The sequence below is a fragment of the Pseudophryne corroboree genome, unplaced genomic scaffold (genome assembly GCF_028390025.1).
Source record: "Pseudophryne corroboree isolate aPseCor3 unplaced genomic scaffold, aPseCor3.hap2 scaffold_935, whole genome shotgun sequence".
Taxonomy (NCBI): Eukaryota; Metazoa; Chordata; class Amphibia; order Anura; family Myobatrachidae; genus Pseudophryne; species Pseudophryne corroboree.
This window is the reverse complement of record NW_026970515.1, coordinates 225,115-233,172: the sequence shown is the minus strand read 5'-3', so window position 1 is coordinate 233,172 and position 8,058 is coordinate 225,115. Positions and strand designations below refer to the sequence as shown.

Sequence of the window (8,058 nt, the reverse complement as noted above, 5' to 3'; positions counted from 1 at the left end):
CACAAGATAAACTCTTATGCCCAGTACTCACGGGCCGATCAAGGAGAGATGCGTGCTGAGCGAACCGCTCAGCACACATCTCTCCTGCCGCTCAGCACAGCGCGATCTGTGCTGAGCGTGCGGGGGGAGACGGAGGGGCCGCTCACTTCACCCAGCGGGTGAAGTGAGCGACCCGCTAGATTGGCCTGCATGCAGGCCAATCTAGCAGCGGCGATAGCGATGTGCGGGGCCGCGCATCGCTATCGCCGAGGGGGCTACACACGGAGCGATCCTGCCGATATTCTAAGCAATCTAGTCAGATTGCTTAGAATATCGCTCCGTGAGTACCCCCCTTTAGAGCCATGGACCTTATCCATGTTTAAGCTCCATCAAATCTGTAATCAATAGCACTACATGCTCCCACTTTACCACTGTACTATATACTCTACCTGTGTTTTTAAGGTAAAAACACCATTTAACCCCAGTGACACTTGAATTAAAGCAGCAGCCTCTGGAATAGCATTCCTTAGCATTAATCCCAGGAAATCTGCAATCTTCACGCTCTTTGATAGCCATGCTACATTGCTGTTTACTTGGATGGAGCAGAGAGCACAACATCAGGACATAGGAAATATTACAATGCATGATAAGAAAGGTGTGAGCTCTACAGCAAGGCCTCTAACCCTTTGCCAGTGCCAAATACATAGGGCTTAACTCAGATCTGATCACAGCAGCAAATTTATTAGCTAAAACCATGTACACTGCAGGGGGGGGGGGTGTATAATATGTGCAGAGAGAGTTAGATTTTGGTGCGGTGTGTTCAAACTGAAATCTAAATTGCAGTGTAAAAACAAAACAGCCAGTATTTACCCTGCACACAAACAATATAAGCCACCTAAATCTCTCTGCAAATGTTATATCTGCCCCCCCCCATCCCTGCAGTGCACATGGTTTTGCCCACTAGCTAACAAATTTGCTGCATCTGGGAATTACAGCAGCTTAATATTTCTTTTTACAGAAGGTTCAGCAAATTAAATTATTTAGTGAAATACTGTAATCATAACAGTTACAGGGATATTGTAGGTAGATTTATTGTCAGTGGATAAATGTAAAAATTAAACCCTTAGGCATAGTTCCAAAATGCTGTCATTGCAATCCAGATTTTAAGGATATCATGCTTGAGCACAGGTGACTTAATTAGAACTTCGGTCAATGTGAATTAACCATTGGACTCAACCATGGTTATCCTTAAAACCCAGGGGTCTATTTAAGATCGATCTTAATCGATGTTGGGCTTCCAGGTTGAAAAAAACACACACATTTGTTTTCACATTAAACAGACTTCCACATGAGAAAGCAGCAAGGATGCAGTGGCGTTAATGTTTCCTGGTGTCAACTTGTATTATTTCAGTAGACATTGAAATGAGGATGCATCTTGCTGCCTTTCCAATGAAGCAAGTTTAATTTAGTAATAGGTGAAAAACCATCCTTACAAAGGTGTTAATCAGAGACTTGGCTTTGTGGACACTTTTCAGAGAACAAATTTGTTAGCATAAAAATAAAGCCAGAAAATGAAGAGCTGTTTAATCACTCGATTGGATTTTTCTGCCAGCATATTTTTTTTCTCTGCAACCCACTGCTAAATTGTGCTTCCTAGCTGTTTTTTATAAAATCACTGAATCAAATCTAACTCTGATTACATCAGAGAAGGCCATGTACCCTACACCATAAGAGGAGGTTTGAAATTTTGACTTGTCTACTTAAATATCACCAAAATCTGATCACAAGGTTAATTACGTCCCTGGGTGGGATTGAACCACCAACCTTTTGGTTAATAGCCAAACACACTAACCGATTGCGCCACAGAGACACTTTGCAAAAGTCCATACTGACAAAGGCTAATAAGCATTCATCTAAAACGTTTCCTAGAAAAACTTTAAAAAGTCAATAATCTGGAGAGTTTTTGTAAGATGTTTCTTCCATCAACCAACGAAGAAACACATTGGTACTTTCCCATGATGAGTGAGTGCTTCAGGATCTCTTGCACTTACATGTGCAGCAGAGTACTGCAATGGAAGCATGCTGGGCCCATAACCCAGAGGTAGGCAGATTGAAACTATCCTCTGCTATATGCATTTTTTTTGTTAATTAAAGTAATCCAAAACTGGGATTGATATTTTGTCTCTTTTATTTTTACTTAAAGTACAATAACTTTTACCATTTTAATTTGTTTTAATAGTATATTGACAGTATTATTTTCTTTCAAAAATCCACTTCATTTTCTTTACCCTATTATTAAAATGGTAATTGAAGAAGAGGAATTGTTGCTTTGACTGCAGCATTCCTGGGGTTAACTGGTGTTTCTTCAAGTCACAAGGTATGGAGCTGCTGTATAGTTACTCGCAAGTCAGTAGTTGTATGATGCTCACACCTGTTAAGCTGGATACACACAGAATGCCCTACACAGGGGGTGAAATGAGCGCCCCCCCCACCCCCCGTACGCTCAGCACACATCACGCTGTGCTGAGCGGGGGGAGAGATGTGTGCTGAGCAGTTCGCTCAGCACACATCTCTCCCCAAAATCGGGCCGTGAATACGGACCTTTAAACTGGATCCACACTTAGATTATCTGTCCAATTTTTTTTTCTAGTTGAAACAAAATTATGCTAATATGTGGCAGCAAATTACAATTGACCATTTGTTCACAAACACTGGAAAACATCCAAAAATGGTCATTTAGATAAATTGGTTAAATCCATTTCATTTAGCTAATTTATCCAAACTACCTTTATTGTATCTTTGTGGGTGAATGATGTGTGGGTCAGTGTTGAGGGTGGTGGAGGAGATGGGTAATAGGCACAGCAGGGTGTGGACAGTCAAATAGTGTGCTTAGAGGTTCAGAGTCATTGTATGAGACTCTGGCAACAGTGACTTGATAAGTCTGGTGTCCATAGGGTGGGACGCATTAACCTTTTTATGCTATTGAAATAGTTCTCCTCCTGACCGACGCAGTTCCTTGCTCCGATGTTGGTGTATTGTCCTGTTGCAGCGCCTCTCCACTGTGGTCACAGTGAGCTGTGTGGTGTTGCTGGCGCATGCCAATCTCCCCCCAACCTCCCTCTTGCATTTCAGACCTACGTACGCATGATGGGATCTTGTATGATATGCGCGTGTGCTGTAGAGATGAAAGTGGGGGTGAGGAGGCAGATCGTGAGATGGGGAAACTTTGTGGACTGTTAGCGAAGGGGAGCACTGGGCAATCTGAGTTGCAAAGAGGGCAGCAGAAGAGGTTATTGCATGTGCACTGGTGACAGGTCCATCCTTGGTGGCCAGCCTCAGTGGTAAAGGGGTACATGAGCTAGTGTCCCTTGGCCAGCCATGTACCATGGCCACCTCCCTACCTCCTATATATTCTCCCTGATCTGTCACTTTGTTACGGTCTGCTGCTGGCACTGGTGTATCGTCCTGCAGTTGCCGTCTCCGCCCATTGCTGTGACTTCCCCCAGAGTTAGCCACACAGAGTGACAGATCTGGGAAAATATATAGGAGATCATTACTTTCACTTGCAGCCTACCTTATTTTTTGCAGCCTAGCATGCTCCTGACCCCTTCTCTCACTAATACTTATACAACATTCATGAACTCATCTTAAGGTTTCTTTATTATTCAGTCACACTGTCTTGGATCCAAACCATTTCCTGTGGCATTGCAGTCAAACAATTGAGCTATTTACCCTTGCATAGAAAGGTATAATCTAAGCTAGAGAATTCTATTTGGAGCTCACCTTGTACTTTGTGAAGAAATAATCAGCTTTGTGGCTGAGCAGATATATGGAGTGTGTGGCTGCACACTGCATTGATCTGCTGAGTTGCAATGCTAATAATTTTTTTTTTTTGCAAAGTACCAATAGCTTCATTGTGAAGCTGGAAAGAAGGGTGTTACGGCATGGAATGTACAAACTGCGAGACCCTGCTGGTAGCGCCTTTGTCTATTTAGTAGGAAGGGCACGTAACAGCCGGGGGGCAATGGAGGAAGCCCCTTTAGGGCTGGAGCCCGGCGGCAACTGACTCCGTTGTCTCTGGCAGTTCCGCCCCTGGACTAGAGGAATGGTCAAGAACATGGCAACATTTAATGCCAAAAAATGCAAAATCATACACGTCTCAAAAATGCAAAGGCTAACTATAATATTAAGGGCATTATAATGGCAAGAGGAAAGCTATCTAAGTATTACTATTTCAGGTAAGCAATGTAACAAAGCAATAGGAAAGGCAAGTCAGATGCTTGTTTGCATAGGTTAAAGAACCAGTAGCAGAAAAAAGTAATACAGGTTGAGTATCCCATATCCAAATATTCCGAAATACGGAATATTCCGAAATACGGACTTTTTTGAGTGAGACTGAGATAGTGAAACCTTTGTGTTTTGATGGCTCAGTGTACACAAACTTTGTTTAATACTCAAAGTTATTAAAAATATTGTATTAAATGAACTTCAGACTGTGTGTATAAGGTGTATATGAAACATAAATGAATTCTGTGAATGTACACACACTTTGTTTAATGCACAAAGTTATAAAAAATATTGGCTAAAATGACCTTCAGGCTGTGTGTATAAGGTGTATATGAAACATAAATGCCTTCTGTGCTTAGATTTAGGTCCCATCACCATAATATCTCGTTATGGTATGCAATTATTCCAAAATACAGAAAAATCCGATATCCAAAATTCCTCTGGTCCCAAGCATTTTGGATAAGGGATACTCAACCTGTAATGCCACTGTATAGGTCCTTGGTACAGCCACATTTAGAATCCTGTGTTCAGTTCCAGAAGCCATATCTCCAGAAGGCTGTAAATACATTAGGGCAACTAAAATTGTGCATGGCCTACATCACAAAACTTACCTGGAAATACTAAAAAATGTTGATGTGTATAGTTTGGAGAAGGGAAGAGGGAACATACAGTAATAGAAACATTTAAATATATAGAGAGGAATGTAATAGGGTGTGAGAATCAGAAAGTGAGAGATTTTGTGTTTTTTCCTGTTGTTTTTTTTTGTTTTTGTTTGATTGTTTGTTTTTAAAGTGGCAATCCTTTACATGGCAAAACCAGGTTGATATTTGCCATGTAAAGGATTGCCACCGTGGGCATGTGTAGAAGGGGCACTGCTACTGTTGGCATTATGTGTGTAAGCTGCACTGATATGGTGGTTATGTGTATAAAGGGCACTGCGACTGTGGGTATTATTATTATTATTATTACATGCGGTGTAATGACAATAAGATAGTGCTACTGTGTGGCGTATTTTGATTTGGGGTGCTATTGTGTGGCCATGCCCCTTCCTTGTGATACCACACCTTCTTTTTTTAAGGAGCGCACTGTCCCTTTATTAAGTATTGGAGAGAGGGCCCAAATTAATAGTTTGCAGGGAGGCGCCAAACACCCTAGCACTGGCCCTTTGGTAGGGGACAGGATTTGCTTCTGCTTGTGCACATATGTTATGATTGCCAGCCAACAGCACTGGTTTTGCCTATAACACTAACTATAAATATTTTGAATTGGTCCTGGACCACCAATCCAAGGCACCCCTGCAAGTGTCCTGAGGCACCCCAGGGTGCAGTTTGAGAACCACTGGTCTAGTGAGTACCCAGGATAATTATTGTAGCTGGTCTGCGGGTAACAGCTCTCAGATCCACTTCTAGAAAAAAATGCAGCAATGTAATTTGAGTGACAAACTGCAGAGATGAACCCTTTCTGTGACTGCTGCACAGGGATCACACAAACTCTATTCATAGGGCTGACTTCACTTAGGGGAGATGTTCTCACCCCGCAAAGAAGTGCGAGTATATACCGCACTTACGGTACCATTGGATTTACAGATATTTTCTTGCAATACACTATGGGGGTCATTCTGAGTTGATTGCTCGCTAGCAGTTTTTAGCAGCCATGCAAACGCATTGTCGCTGCCCACTGGAGAGTGTATATTCACTTTGGAGAAGTGCGAACACTTGAGCAGCAGAGCGCCTGCAAAATCGTTTCAAAATAAGACCAGCACTGTAGTTACACTTCGTGTGCGTTGATTCTAACAACCGAGGGACGGCTTTTGATGTCACACACCCATCCAGTGAATGCCCAGCCACGTCTGCATTTCTTCTGCCACGCCTGCATTTTTCCAAGCACTCCCTGAAAACGGTCAGTTGCCACCCAGAAACGCCCTCTTTCTGTCAATCTCCTTGTGGCCTGTTCTGTGATTGGAATAATCGCTAGAACTAGTGCAAAACCACAATGGACTTTGTACCCGTACGATGCGCATGCACATTACGGAGCATGCGCATGCACAGATTAGCCATTTTTTTTCAACTGATTGCTACGCAGCGAACAACGGCAGCATGCGATCAACTCGGAATGACCCCCTATATACATAGAAACATGGATTTTTACTGCAGGAATTATGGTTAGTTTAGGGGTATCGGTTAGGGTCAACAGAGGTGTAGCTAGGGGTCCAAGCGCCCCTGGCAAAGTAAGGGACTGGCGCCCCCCCTTTCGATAAAGCATTGCAGTCCATTGGCGGTTACCATGTTGGAGCCACAGCAACTGACCCCCTCCCCCACACGCTGCCCTACATCATCGGCTGGGATTCACTGTTGGTGTGAAGCCACTGGGAACAGTCTGGTAGCATTAGCAGCAGTCTGTGTCATAGATAGGGAAGGCAGAAGGTTAACTAGCTAATAGCAGTCTGTTGGCAGCAGAGGCTGGGCGGGGGGCTGAGAATGAGCCAACGCTGATCAATGTCCAGTCTGCTTAGACAAAAATATTTTGTGATCAGGGCTGGTTCTAGACCAAAGGAGCCAATGGCAAAAATTTCCTTTGGCACCCCCCCCCCCACACACATACACACACACCAAAAAAGAACATATCCCAGTTTAACATAACGCTATGTGGTGCAAGGTGTGGAGCTGGTTACTTGTATCAGACCTCTGACATTTGCCTTTTCACCCATATTGCATACTTTTTCTTGCAGGTTGTGTCTTAATTCAAGAAGTGTTCTAAGTACTTCAGCTTAGTATCTTTACTGACCCCTCTTTACCCCACACTACATAACTGACCCCTCTATACCCTACACTACATCACTGACCTTTCTATAACCATCACTGCATTACTGACCCCTCTATACAGTACACTGACCTCTATATACCTGCTAGTACATCCCTGATGCCTATATTCCCTAAGCTAAATCCCTGATGCCTCTATTCCCTACGCTACATCCCTGACGCCTCTATTCCCTATGCTACATCCCTGACGCCTCTATACCCTACGCTACATCCCTGATGCCTCTATTCCCTACGCTACATTCCTGATGCCTCTATAACCTACGCTACATCCCTGACGCCTCTATACCCTACGCTACATCCCTGACGCCTCTATACAGTACAATGCATTACTGATCCCTCTAGACCATACATCCTCATTACATCAGAGAGATAGTGAAACACTGGAAAAAATAAGGATAAAGTGGACTACAGAAACTGATGCTCTAAACAAAGGAGAGAGAGAGAAAAGCACAAGGGAAAGTGGGCAATCGGAACACCATAGAGAGAGGAGAGATAGAAATGCCTGAAAAAGTAAAGGGGGTTGGGTATGGCATCCGGCGCTCGGGATTCCAGCAGTCACATGATACCTAATCCTAACCCTCTGGGGGGGTGGCGGATAGGGCTAACCCTCAGGGGGTGGCAGCTAGGACTAACCCCCCCCCCTCCTAGTGCCTTCCCTAACACCCGCTCCCCCGGTCCTAACCCTCCCTCCAATACTCGCCTTCGGGATGTTGGCTGTCTGTGTGCCGGCACCAGTCTCCCAAGTGGTGTCAGGATTCCAACATCGGTCAAATGACCGCCGGTATACCGTCTGCCGGGATGGTAAATGTATCCTGAGGACAGGTAGTGAGTGTGGAGGGATAGGTGGTTCAGTAAAATGTAACAGCTCAAACTGCGATCATTCACTGATAAATTGATTTATAGCTCTCCCTTTTTAACCATTGCAGTCATAAAAGCAATGTTTTTTAAACTTTTAAATAAAGCTTGTTAGCAT

General features: G+C 43.7%; 1 non-coding gene across 1 annotated transcript; it reads right to left on the bottom strand.

Moving 5' to 3' along the window:
• Positions 1-1,775: 1,775 nt before the first annotated feature.
• On the bottom strand, positions 1,776-1,849 carry TRNAN-AUU (transfer RNA asparagine (anticodon AUU)). The gene has a single exon. It is a non-coding gene; the product is annotated as a tRNA-Asn (tRNA).
• Between the last annotated feature and the right edge of the window lie 6,209 nt (positions 1,850-8,058).